Source organism: Babylonia areolata, chromosome 10 (genome assembly GCF_041734735.1).
Source record: "Babylonia areolata isolate BAREFJ2019XMU chromosome 10, ASM4173473v1, whole genome shotgun sequence".
NCBI classification, from domain to species: Eukaryota; Metazoa; Mollusca; class Gastropoda; order Neogastropoda; family Buccinidae; genus Babylonia; species Babylonia areolata.
Window position 1 is genome coordinate 15,518,347 of NC_134885.1, and position 14,058 is coordinate 15,532,404.

Below are 14,058 nucleotides of genomic sequence, written 5' to 3' on the forward strand. Positions count from 1 at the left end.
GTTCACTGAACCAAACTCCAGTGAAGGAAAAATCAGAGTAAATGCAGGATGTCAGTGGATGTCTTAAAGGCACTATGGCAACATTTTGAGGATGTCAACTGACATCTCAAATGGAACTGAACAGGTTAAACTGAAGAAAGAATAACAGCAACACAATGCTGACATACAGAACTCCCCATGAACAATGCCGTCAGTAGCTCCTTTTGTGGACTTGTATCATCAGAGGAAACTATCCTTTCCGATGACAATGGATGAAACAGATCCAGAATATGATGTTTGTGACATCTGTTATTCCATCTTTTCTGTGAAATGGGATGGGGACAGGCTTGGATGATGAAAGTTTCATAACATTGTTTTTAATCATGTTTTTTTTTTTCATTTGCTATTACTGAACTGCTGCCTTCTTTTAAATGAAAGAATGTAAACTTCACCAAACCTGTACAACTGAGCAAGAATATGCAAATACATCTGCTCAACAATAACTCTTACCAGAGGTTCCAGTTCCTTCTTGTCAATCAGATTGTACTCCGTGACAAAGTAATAGAAGTGTTTGTAACACGTGTTAATGTGCGCCTCCTGCACACAAAAAAAGTCAATAACTGCAGTTTCCTTTAAGCATAACATGATAATATACACACAAACTCTGCAGTTTCCTTTAAGCATAACATGATAATATACACACAAACTTACATTCAATCAATCAAATCAGTTTAATGTTCATAATAATAATAATAATAATAATGGTATTTATATAGCGCTGAATCTTGGGCAGAGACAAATCAAAGCGCTTTCGCACCAGTCATTCACACGCATGCATGACTCTAAAACTGGAGAAACTGAAGACAAGGAAGAGGCAGGGAAGGGAGGCTATTTTGGGAAGAGGTAGGTTTTAAGGCCAGACTTGAAAGAGCTGAGTGTGGAGACTTGACGAAGCGAAAGAGGTAGTTCGTTCCAGTTGCAAGGTCCAGAGACAGAGAAAGAACAGCGGCCAACAGTCGAGAACTTGAATCTGGGTATGCGTAAACAGAGTGGATCCGAAGCTGATCATAGTGAGCGAGATGGTGTGTTGAGGTGAAGGCAGCCACAGTGATAGTAAGGGGCTGATTTGTGAATACATTTATAACATAGAGTGCTGATCTTGTACTTTATTCTGTGTGAGACAGGGAGCCAGTGGAGATGTTGCAAAAGAGGAGTGATGTGCTCAGATCTTTTCTTTCTGAGGACGAGTCGGGCAGCAGAGTTTTGTATGCGCTGAAGGCACTGAATGGATGAAGCAGGCAAACCAGACAATAGAGAGATACAGTAGTCAAGGCGAGAGAGAATGAGAGAAACGACAAGTCTAGATGTTGCGTCAATGGACAGATATTTCCAGATCAAACTGATGCGCCGCAATTGACAGTAGCAGGATTGACATGTCTGACTGATAAATTTTTGCATGGACAGTGTGTTGTCAAGGACAACGCCGAGGTTCCTGACCGAACTGGAAAGAGGGATGGATGTACTGCCAAGTTTCTTTGTGTCAGTTGTGATGGAAGAGAGTTTTTGTTTAGTTCCTATGATCATTGCTTCAGTTTTGTCTGCATTCAATTGTAACTTATTTTGAGTCATCCAATTTTGAATGTCCAGGAAGCAGTTGGATGTTTCTTGCAAGAGCGACGACAGTTTTTCAGGGGTATCACTCTTCTGGAGTTGAGTGTCATTAGCATAAGAATGATGACTGACAATATGGTGGTTGATAATTTCATGATAATTTCAGCGAGAGGAGCAGTGTACAGTGTGAAGAGCACTGGGCCTAAAACAGAGCCCTGTGGGACTCCATGTTCAATTTTAACGGGTTCAGACTGGAAACTGTCAACAATGACAGACTGGAATCGATCAGTGAGATAAGATTTGAACCAGTTTAGAACAGTGCCGTTGATACCAAATGTAAAATGAAGACGGGAAAGAAGGATTGAATGGTCTATCATGTCAATGGCGGCTGACAAGTCGAGAAGAGTGAGAAGGGAGATTTGTCCTGAGTCGGACGCTAGCAGTAGGTTATTCAGGATGTGGAGGAGAGTGGTTTCGGTGCTGTGGTCAGCACGATGTGCAGACTGAAATGGGTGGATGAGATTGTTGAAACAAAGGTGATTGTTGAGCTGCTTCAGGACAGCTTTTTCAAGGAGTTTGGACAGGAATGGAAGATTAGAAACTGGTAGATAGTTTTTCAAAATGTTTGCATCAAGGTTGGAAAAAAAAAAATACATGGAAAATTATCTTGTGGGTGACAAGGTAGCATGAGACAGTACTACATTAAAATAACGTTTTACATTCATAAAATTGTAAAAGCATAGCATACTCAAAACGAAAGAAATCGATTATTTACATTTAACCACAGATCAGGGTTTTTTTTCTCTCTCACAAATTCACCAAACTTCTCCCCCGCCTTTGATCACCCTCTGCCTTTGACCACCCCCCTCCCACCCCTCCTCTTTTAAGCACCCCATGCACAGGCCCCATTCCTCACCATCTCTTGCAACTCCTACACATATATCCTCACTATTAAAAAAAAACTATTTGTTTGATAAAATGGAAAATATATAAATGATGTAAGTCAACCTCAGTGACAATGCCATTCTACTTAAACAGGTAATGTTAAATAAAATACCATGCACTATTACTATTATTGTTAGTATTAGTATTATTGTTGTTATTATTATGATTAGGGATGGTTACATATTCATGCATATGCAAGTGAATGATGTAAGTCAACCTCAGTGACAATGCCATTCTATTTAAACAGGTAATGTTAAATAAAATACCATGCACTATTACTATTATTGTTAGTATTAGTATTATTGTTGTTGTTATTATTATGATTAGGGATGGTTACATATTCATGCATATGCAAGTGTACTCATTTGTGTGTGTGTGAAGTGTCCGTTTTAGTATTTGTCTTTCTTGCTATGACATTATTTTGTTCTTTCTCTCTTCTTTTTATTATCAATTTTATCTTATCTGCTTAGAAGTAGTGGTAGTAGTAATAGTAGTAGTAGAAGTATCGTATTTTTAACTTTTTTTTGTTTGCTTGTTTAATTTCTTTGCCCTGAGGGCTGGATGAAAAAAAGCATGTCCTTGCTTATTCCACTTCCCTCATTAAAGAAAGTTCATTCATTCTCAAGGCCTGACTAAGCGTGTTGGGTTATGCTGCTGGTCAGGCATCTGCTTGGCAGATGTGGTATAGCGTATATAGATTTGTCCGAACGCAGTGACACCTCCTTGAGCTACCGATACTGATACTGATACATTCATTCATTCATTCATTCATTCACAGTATTTTCAAAGTCTAAATACATCAATACCACTCTGACTTCTAAAAAATAATGAACAAGTATTTCTCCTCATAAAACAATTTTCATTTAAATGAGCGAAACCATTTAACACAATTAAATACATTAAAAAAACAACAACAACAACAACAAAACACATAATTGTAATTCATGCACAAATGTACACACACACACACATTCATGCGTGCAGCCACAAACACACACGTGCACACTGTATTGATTATGAATAGAGAGTAGCCAGATGAGTCCATGGATGGCAATGAAGGGACTCATAAAGCGTGCACACACACGCACACTCACATATACTGTGTCGGTGACAAACAGAAAGTAGTCAGATGAGTCCAGAAGTGTCACTGACATAACTCTTTGTAGAGCATGTATGCAAACACACAGAGTGTCGGTAAAGAACAGAGAGTAGCCAGAGGAGTCCAGTGGTGTCACTAAAGTGACTGGTTGTGGAGTCGCACAGCTGTTGGAAGGGATGAGTTCCTCATGCAGTTGCTCCTGGCCCTGATACAAAGCAGTCACTCACTTATTCAGAAGACTCCTGGACTCACAAGCAGTCAGCACCTGGTGGAGTCCACAAGGACCTTGTGCAGCTTACTGAGATCAACTTCATGGAACAGGTTGTCCTGGGGCATCAGAGCCTCACCAACAATGGAGGCCACCCTGCTGATTACCTTCTCCCGCCTCTCCATTTCAGCCTTCTTGGTGCTGCACTGGTAGCACAGCTGGTTAAAGGTCAGCACACTCTGGACAAAGGACTAGTAGAAGAGGATCGGGCTGACCATAAACTGCCTCAGATCCCTCAGGAAGAAGAGCCTCTGGTCAGCTTTCAAGCAGACAGCATTGATGTTGGGGGATCAGTCAAGCCAGATGTCAAATGGGGTGTCCAGATTCTTGTAGTGGTTGACCATCTCCACAGGCTCGCCTCTGATAAAAATGGGGTATACACTGGACTTGGATCTTCTTAAGTCAACAACCAGTTCCTTTGTTTTCTGCATGTTCAGTTCCAGGTAGTTGCTGTGGCACCCACTTTAGGAGGATCGCTGCATAACTGTTCGCCAACTAGCCTAAGATGTGGGGTCTGTGGAAAAAAATCTTCACGACCATTTGCACATGTGGAAGTTGTCTGCGAGATAGATTCCCTGGTTGCCGACACCCTTCCAGAAGCAGGAACAAGTCACATGCCCCCAGGCTCTTTTGGCCATGTGCCAAGAAAACAAGGACTTCTTCAACAGACTAATCATGCAGGATGAAACATGGGTCCATCAATGTGATCCAGAGACTAAAGCTCAGTCAAAGCAATGTCCAATCCTTGGCAGGCACGGTCATGCTCAGTCTTTTGGGACCAGCACAGAGTAGTCCTGATGGATTCCCTGGTGAAGGATACCACAACTACCATGATATACTACGCTTCATTGGTGTAGAAATTGCGGGAGGCCATCAAAACTGAGAGATGTGGCAAGATGACCAAAGATGTCCGCCTCCTGCAAGACAACGCCCCGGTTCATGAAGCACATGTTGCCGAGAAGGAAGCACAGTCCTGCAGCTATGAAATTCTTCCTCATCCCCCTTACACTCAACCTCACACCATCTGACTTCCACCTCTTCCCAACCAAGAATTCATTTTTGAAGGGCAAACACTTGCCAAACGATCAAACGCTTATTTCCAAGGCCAAGTCATGACTTCCGCCAAACCTGCAGACTTCTAAAGGCAAGGTCTTCACAGCTGTATGAAATGATGGGAGAAGCGTGCCACCCTTAGTAGAACCTATACAGAGAAAGGACTAATAACTGTGCCAAGTTTTGTTCCCCTCAGTCCATGGGAAGTGGTTCAGGGGAAATCTTTAATGAACATCCATCATTCTGTATTTTTCAAAAACAAAATCTTGTCTATTGATATATTTTTTAAAACATCTAATTTATCATATCTAGATGTTATTCAGAGTATAACTATTAGAAAACCAACTGCAAGATTGTTCCTTGCTAGATTAACCCTTTGAGTCCTGAGTTCCTGAGCAATTTTAACCCTTCTGCCTGAGCTTCTGAGCCAAAATTTGCAAATAATTGGTATTAAACCCTTTAGAGGCCCTGACCACCACTTTACCGGTAGTAGAGAAAAATGACATAATGCCTAGTCACCGGTTGAGCGGTGCGTAAACACTTGAAGTGTGCTGAGTCTCAACCTGGCCCGTCAGGGCAAAAATCAGGGACAAAACGTGCGAGAAAACAACTGTACACCAACGCAGCAAGTAAATGATATGCTTGATGATTTATCGGAAGTAGAGTATGACAATGATTACTCTGATAGTGAGGTGGAATTCGAATCGGATGATTTTGCTACAGATAGTGATGTTGAAAATGAATCTGAGCATGCAGAATCAGTTGATCAAAGGAGACGTGTCAGGTTGAGACTCTGCACACATCATGGTAGAAATCGATCTTTTTTATCCAAAGCACATGCACTAAACACAGTGAAAAGGCGCGGCCATGTTGGTACTACGTTTGCTGACGTCAGAATATTACGGTTTTTCTGATTGGCTCTTCAATATAAGTCAACCAATAGCAAAACACGACACAAATGTTTACGCACCCCTCAACCGGTGGCTAGGCATAATGTCATTTTTCTCTACCACCGGTAAAGCGGTGGTCAGGGCTCAAAGGGTTAAAAACTGTATGATTTGAGCATGACTGTAGGTTGCAGCAGTGAAAATTTTGATATTTGATGCAATGACTGAAATGTGATGTTTAATGCAATGACTGGAATGTGCTTTTAGTAAACAACATGACAATATAAGAAAAAAAGTTTTTTAAAGTAAGTGAATATCTTGATCAGTTCTGAAAACATTCCATATTATGATGCAACAATGAGTACAAGCTGTTAATACTTAATATCTTCAAAATTTCAGTCATGGAGGAGGGACTACAAAGAGAGCTCTGTGTTCTGTTTTACTGAAACATGACTCAACCCAGACATCCCTGACTGGTTCAACCACCAGGCTTCACTGTACACAGAGCTGACCGCACTGCTGACTCAGGCAAGCAAAGGGGCGGTGGTGTGTGTTTCCCTCGTGAACACACGCTGGGGCTCCGATGTCAAAGTGCTATTGCGTGCCTGCTTCCCTGATGTGGAATTTCTCACCATCCAGTGCCGACCCTTCTACCTCCCATGAGAAATAACTTCAGTGACGCTGATCGCGGTGTACAGCCATCCCACAGCGAACCTCTCCACCGCACTGCGTCTGCTAGCAGACGAAATTAGCAAGTGTGAGAACAGCTGGCCTAATTCCAACCGTCATTGTTGCTGGTGATTTTAACAAAGACAGCCTCAAGAAAGAGATGCCGAAGCTGTACCAACAAGTGGACTGCCCAACACGGGGTGAAAAGACCCTTGACCACTGCTACACCTCCATCAAGAAGGCGTACCACACAATCCGCCATGCGCCTTTGGAACAGTCCGATCACAGCACGACCTATCTGGTGCCAGTCTACAAACAAAAACTGAAAGCTGAAAAACCAGTCGTGAGAACTGTCAAACAATGTCGGGGCCCCTGCCTTAGCGACCTTGCAGGACTGTTTTGAATGTACAGACTGGAGTATTTTTAAAGACTCTGCAGGGAACTTAGTTGAATATACCGACACAGTGTGTGATTACATTTCTTTCTGTGAAAGTGTGTGCATTCCAACAAAAAATATCAAAATATTTTCAAACGACAAAATCTGCTGTAACGGGGCTGTTAGGCAAAAACTAAAGGAAAAAGAGAGAGCGTTTCATGAAAATGATGATAGAACAGTCCACAATAAGGAAAAAAGAAGTGTTGAAAAATGCATTAAGAAGGCAAAGTTCTTATATAGGAAACATTTAGAAAAACATTTGTCCGCAAACAACTCTAGGAATGTGTGGACCGGACTGCAGAACATCACTGATAACAAAATGACCCACCAACAGTCGACATCACTGACAGAAATCTTCCAAACAAACTGAACACATTCTACTCCAGGTTCGACAAACCACTGTCTACTTCCTACGTGGTTGCACCCAAAATCACCCCCACTCCCCCTTTCATAATCCAAGAGAATGAAGTCAGACGCCACTTCAGTCATCTGAAAATGAAAAGAGCCGCTGGCCCTACAACATCTCACCAGGCCTTTTTGAGGAAGTGTGCAGTCCAACTATCTTGTGTCTTCACTGACATATTTAACATGTCCCGTTCAGTCATGTGTGTACCACACTGCTTTAAGAAATCTACAATCAGTCCTGTTCCAAAGAAAGCACAGCCTAGTTGTCTTAATGATTATCGTCCCGTAGCCTTGACATCAGTCGTCATGAAAACATTTGAACGCTTGATTCTGCAATTCCTAAAAACTTTCATTCCTCCATCTTTTGATCCTTTTCAGTTTGCCTACAGAGCCAACAGATCAGTTGAAGATGCCATTAGCATAGGTCTCTACCACATTCTCAGACATCTCGAAGATCCTAACAGTTATGCTAGGATCCGTTTCATTGACTACAGCTCTGCGTTCAACACAATATACCATCAAAACTAAATTTTAAATTGAAAGACCTCTCGCTGCCTGAATCAAATTGTGCATGGATCCTAGATTTTCTGAGATGCAGACCGCAAGTTGTTAAAGTTGGTGACCTCAGACCTCCTCCACATGTATTCCTCAACATAGGCGCCCCACAGGGGATGTGTTCTATCCCTACTGTTGTATTCACTATCCACACATGACTGTGCAACTCGTAATGAATGTAACACCATAGTCAAGTTTGCCAACGATACTACTCTATAAGGGCTGATAACGAACAGTGATGAGTCAAAATATAGGGAAGAAGCAGTAGAACTTGTCAGCTGGTGTGATCAAAACAACTTAGAACTCAATATATCAAAAACAAAAGAATTAATGTTAGATTCAGGAAGACCAGATCTGACCCCTCACCACTTGTCATTATAGACAAGCAAGTAGAGATCATCAGCGAATTTAAATTTCTCGGACTGATCATTTTCAACGATCTGAAATGGGAGAAAAATACGGACACAACAGCGCCTGTACTTTCTTCGGCGGCTCAAAAAGTTCAGAATTAGAATAGAAATCATGGCTGAGTTCTACCGAGCGGTCACTGAAAGCGTGTTAACCTTTGCTATTACTGTGTGGTATGGAAACCATTTCCAAGGCACAAGTCGCAGCCCTGAACAGAATCGTAAAAACTGCCACCAACATTACCCAGGCTGATCAACCTTCTCTAGAAGTCATATATTATAAGTGGCTACTCAAAAAAGTAAAATCTATCAGCCAGACGAATCACATCCAGCTCTTGGGATTTTTGAGAAGCTCCCCTCTGGGTTGACGGTACAGAAGTATAAGAACAAAAACCAATCGCTTCGCCAGTAGCTTTTTCCTGAAGCAGTCAATGCCCTATCTCTTGAAAAAATCCAGTATGATAACTAGAACTGTGCAATCAACAACCATCTACCTGAAGATCTAGTCATCAGCCCCATCCACATGTAATATGCGGCCTCTCTCTCTCGCGCGCGCGCGGCGTGCTTGGTGCGGGCGTGCGTGTGGCGTGCGTGTGTGTTCCATGCAGGTACTGTAATGAAAACTTGTACACTTTTAAAACCATATAATACTGGCATGTTGCAAGTAAACACAAACACTTCAGCAGCAAAGAAACTGGATAATATACCTGTCAAAGTACGGCGAAGATAGTAAATTTGGACACACACAAATCTTGACGGTAAAGCAACTTTGAAGGTCTACAGCACTGAAAAGAATGTGCATTTCATTTCATAATAAAATCTCTTGCAGAATGTATCACAGAATTTTCAGTGATTTTTTTTTTATTTTTAAGCAGGTAGTCAAATGAATTCTAAGTACCAGTGTCAAACACGGGAAAATCTTCAATTTGAACACCAAAAAAAGAATGTTTTTTTGGGTGCATGCGAAAGGGGTGGAAGAGGCCCGAGGGTTAGCATTGCTTAGACAGTCTCAGAAAAAAGGCCCAAAAGGGGTCTGCCGATCGACTGCAATCGTGCCTTAACCCTTTCACTGCCAGTCAAATTTACAGTAAAAATTTCCGGTTGTGGTATAAACACAGAAAAGAACGGTGGCTAAGAAATAGCTGTGTGTATAGAAAATATGGCCCATCCTACCACCCAAAATTAGAGCATAGGTTCATGGATAACAGACCAATGAATGATCAATTTTCAGTGACATGTCTTCTACCATGCCTGTGCAAATGCGAGCTTGGCGGGGGGTGAAAGGGTTAATCTTAGCTCGATCGCCCAAACAAGCTAAGTAATTTTGTGACCTGTTAGAATTCATCAATCAAACACAAAGCAAGAGTGTCAAAGAATCAATAGCGAGGCAGAAAATGCGGAAACAAAACTTAGTCATATGAAAAGCACTGGAGCAGCAGTCAAGATAGCTGCTGGAAAAATAGAGGACGCGAGTCAGGATAGAGGGGAGGTAACCTACTTCCGGGAGTTTATTGCCATAGCTACATTCATTTTCTCCACAGTAGGCAGGGTAGTAGTTTGCACAGACAGGAGATCAGACCCCTGCTGGGAGTCTGCACTAATGGGTCACGTAAAGTATGTGTAGTTGAATGTTCTTTTTTTTGTTGTTTTTTATATATATCAACAAGCAAAACAAATTAATACAAAACTATGAACAAGCAAGCAACAAACAAAAAAATGTTGACATGATGAGGAGTCTCAACCATATACTCACAGCTCCCATTGCAAACCAGTTTATCAAAGTGTGGATTAGACATGCACAAAGACACGAACAGTCGCTTCAGGATCTTCTTCACCACTGACAGATAGTTCTTTGGAAAAGGTGACCCTGTACAGCAACCACAAGGAAAAAGATAAAATATAGAGGTAAACACTGGTAACTGTGCCTGCTTGTGGATGCCATGTATAACTGATTTTCATATTAAATGAATGGATCTATGCTTGAAGACAACATCAATGCCTGAAGACAAACAAACAAAAAAGTCATAAACAATGAGAAAGTTGAAGATGTATAAATATATATGCATGCATGGTATATGACTGTGAGCTAAGTGCAAATATGCAAATATGAGCAGTAAGGATATCACTGACTTAGTTCCTTTTTCCTGTCCACTGGAGCAATAGGCCTGAACTGCATCTCTCAATTTGTTTCAATCCGGGGCTGTTTGCTTTGCCTCCCTCCAGGACAGTCTGATTGTCTTCTACTCTTATTTTTACAATTCTTTTACCACTGTCCACATCATCAATGGTCAACACCCCTTTTCCGCTCTCCTACAGTTTCAGTCAAGGACAACCGTGTGTGTCTCTATGCACAGTGTGACTAGGCCATCTCACCTGTGACTGTCTTTAAGATGAGCTTCTGTTTAGTTCTCTGTTGTGCAGGAATTTGCAACAGGCAGACATGCAACTTGTGCTTAGTATCTTTTGTCACCAACCCGTACACCTGGACTGATGATATGGTATTTGAAGTGAACAGTGTCAGTGTCCTGTTCAAAATAATTATGCATTTCGTCTACGCAGGCTTCGGGAAATTGAGACAATCATTGCCTTTGGCAGTCTTGGCTCTGTTTCTCTCCCCTAGCTAATCCAATGTTTGTTTGCATTTTCCTATCAAGCCTCCAGACAGATTTTTTGCTTCCTCACTTATACTACAGCAGGTGGGTGATACCTCGGAGATTAGAAAAGAGAGATAAACCCTCGCGGGGGCCCCCTTCTTACTGTCTATAACAGTGCTGAAGCCGTTTTGAGGCACACACGCAGTGCGGAAGGTGGCGGTAAATCACCCTCTCCTTCCCCACCCCCAAAGGGAAAATGGTCGGTTCGACGGTTCAGCTGCAGTAAAGCGAAAGTTAAGTTAGCCTGGAATTTCGCAATGTAGTAAGATTCGCTGAATACAATGAAAACCGATTCATTTTTGCTTGGTTTTTTAGCACGTTTGCATCGTTGAATGTAGATAATATAAAAAAAAAATAAAGCAGCTCCCCCACCACCAACTCCCGCCCCCCCCCCCCCCCCCCCCCCCCGCGCAATGTTGCACATGAGAGAGACAGTTATAAATTATTGAACTGCGTTTTCGTAACGCTACTTTTTCTTCACACTTTCTGGGTTTTCATCACCATTTTCTTTAACAACAAAAAATATATATATAAAATCAAAACATAAAACACATATTCAGCTCTGTTCTCTTCTAACATCTGTCTATACATACATACATGAATACATACATACATAATTTTTATATAGATCTATCAGTATGTAAATCTAAATCTATCAATATTACATAATCATATTATATAATTCATATATATACGAACGCCTTCATGGTGCCCGAGCAGACCTTGTATTGTGCTCTATCTCGCTCTCACTAGTCTCTGTCTCTGTCTCTCTCTCTCGGGAGTTTTACATGGCTGTTAAAAAGCATCTACGATTCTGTACTTTATGGTGTTCGTGACAAAGGTATTTATTCAGACTTTTTTCAGTGTCCAAGAGTGTTAAACAATGTTGTATCCAAGCTCACAGCTGTTTTCCTTTTTCATCGGTGAATTGGCAGTGGAGTTTATCAAAGAAGGGAGACAGGAATACAAATGATACCTGGCGCAACAGATTTGCTCTTAATGCTATTTGCTGATGATGTTGCTTTTGGGTCTGACACACCCACAGGGTTAAAAAAATCAATTAAATGCCCTTAAGAAAGAAACAGACAGACTACAACAAACAGTGAAATCCGTTAAGCCAATATTATAGTTTTCCGCAATGGAGGTCCATCTTTGACTCGTGAAAAATGGTGCTGTGGTGAAGGGAAAAAAAAGTACCAATACATATAAATTTTGGGAAATGTTATTCACAACAAATTGAGTTTGACATCTGCGTGGGATGAAGCAAACAGAAAAGGGGAAAAAAAGGGTTTGTAATCCAAATTAAAAATCACTCAGGAGACTGCGTTCGACTGACGCTTTCCTTACGTTTGGGCAGGGCAAAGGCAGCTCATAAATAATGAATGCGTGCCGCGGCGCAGGCGGGCCTGGCTTCAGCAATTTCTGCAAGTGGTTTATCTCTCTTTTTAATCTCCGGTGATACACACACATACCCCACACGATAATGTTTTTTGCACTCCACCCCAGGGGTTTGGGGTGGGATCCAGTGCTTACATATATTGATCCAAAAGGAAATTTTCTATCTAAAATTCGTTTAAATAAAAATACTTACCAAAGACCCAAAATAGTGCAGACTCCGCAGGGTCTGACATTCCTGTCCTGTGCAAATACTATCCGCCATGTGGAGAAAATGAGAGAACTACGGCCGATAACCTCCCGGAATAGGTAACGTCCCCTTTGTCCCTCTGGCTAGCGCCCTTTTTTGACGGCAATATGCCATCACCAGCACAGCGAGCAGGGAGAACAGGAAGCGGGGAGGCCGGGAGGGTCTTAAATTTGGGTACAGTAAGTATGTCTTTTTAAACGTAATTTTAGACAGAAAATTTACTTTTAATTACAACATACTTAAACCATGACCCAACTAGTGCAGAATAGCGCGAAAAGGGTGGAGGGCTAGCCTGTTCTACTGTCTGTGTGCTGCGATGGCCTGCTGTGCAACTACCACAGAAGCGATGCCTCTTGAGCCATCATCACGCAGGTGTGCGACGTCTCTCAGGTAGAAGTCGATGAAGGTGGCAGGTTTTTCCAGTAGGTGGCATCCAAGATGTCTTGCAGCCGTCTTAAGTGCGTTTACGGCAAGAGAAGAGGACCACACTCTGACATCATGCACTCTGGCTGAGGAGGCTCAAGTCTCAATCCTACGTCTGCATATGCACCTTTAATCGCACTGACTATCCATCGAGACAGTGACGTTTTGCTAATGTCAGTGGATGGTCCAGGTTCCACTAATGAAGAGGCGTCATTTGGACGCTCGGAAGGGACGCGACCTTTTGAGGATATACGCGGGGCCCCTGACCGGGCAGAGGAACCCGTCCTCGTCATCATGGCCAAGAAGGAAGAGAGCGGTTTGATGAAAAGATGGGAGAGGGTGCACTGGGAGTCTGATTTTTGGCAAGAAAATCGGGGAGGAATCGAACTGAGATAGATCCGCCCGGCTCAAAGGCTATAATCTTGTGTGACCCACTGAGGGCATGAACCTCACTACAACCCCTGCCTGAGGCGAGTGAGATGAGAAAGAGTGTCTTCATGGAAGTAGCTTGAAGGGAGCTATAGCAAGGGGTTCGAAGGGTGCCTTGCGGAGGTATTGTAGGACAGAAAAAAGGGCCCAAGAAGGGTCCGGGGGGGTGTATGTGCGTGACTGAAATGAAATGAAATGAAATTTATGGTGCTTAGAGCCCGCCGGGCCACTAAGGCCCATCTCAAGGCTATCGCCGCGTCAATAACTACTACAACGATAAAAAAAAAATCAACCAATTAAAACGAGTCACCACTTCAAACTTTCCCCTCCAAAGTTAAAAAAAAACTACCCTAAATTTAAAACCTTCAAATCTGGTTAAAAAGGTTCACTTCTTTTAAGAAGTCCATCAGCGCCCCCGGAGGGACATCACGAAACAAAGTCTTCAAGAAACCCCCGTGTAATGTCTGCTCTAACGTCATGCAGATCCCAACAGTCAAGGAGCACGTGTTTCACGGTGAGAGGCTCGTCACAGGAATGCATCGGGGGGTCCCCTCCCCCTTAAAAAAGTAAGAATTAGAAAAAAAAAGTGTGCC

General features: G+C 42.3%; 1 pseudogene; it reads right to left on the reverse strand.

The window, feature by feature from the left end:
- Positions 1–348: 348 nt before the first annotated feature.
- Positions 349–14,058, reverse strand: part of LOC143286666 (MOB kinase activator 3B-like) — a 32,872-nt pseudogene continuing 19,162 nt past the window's right edge.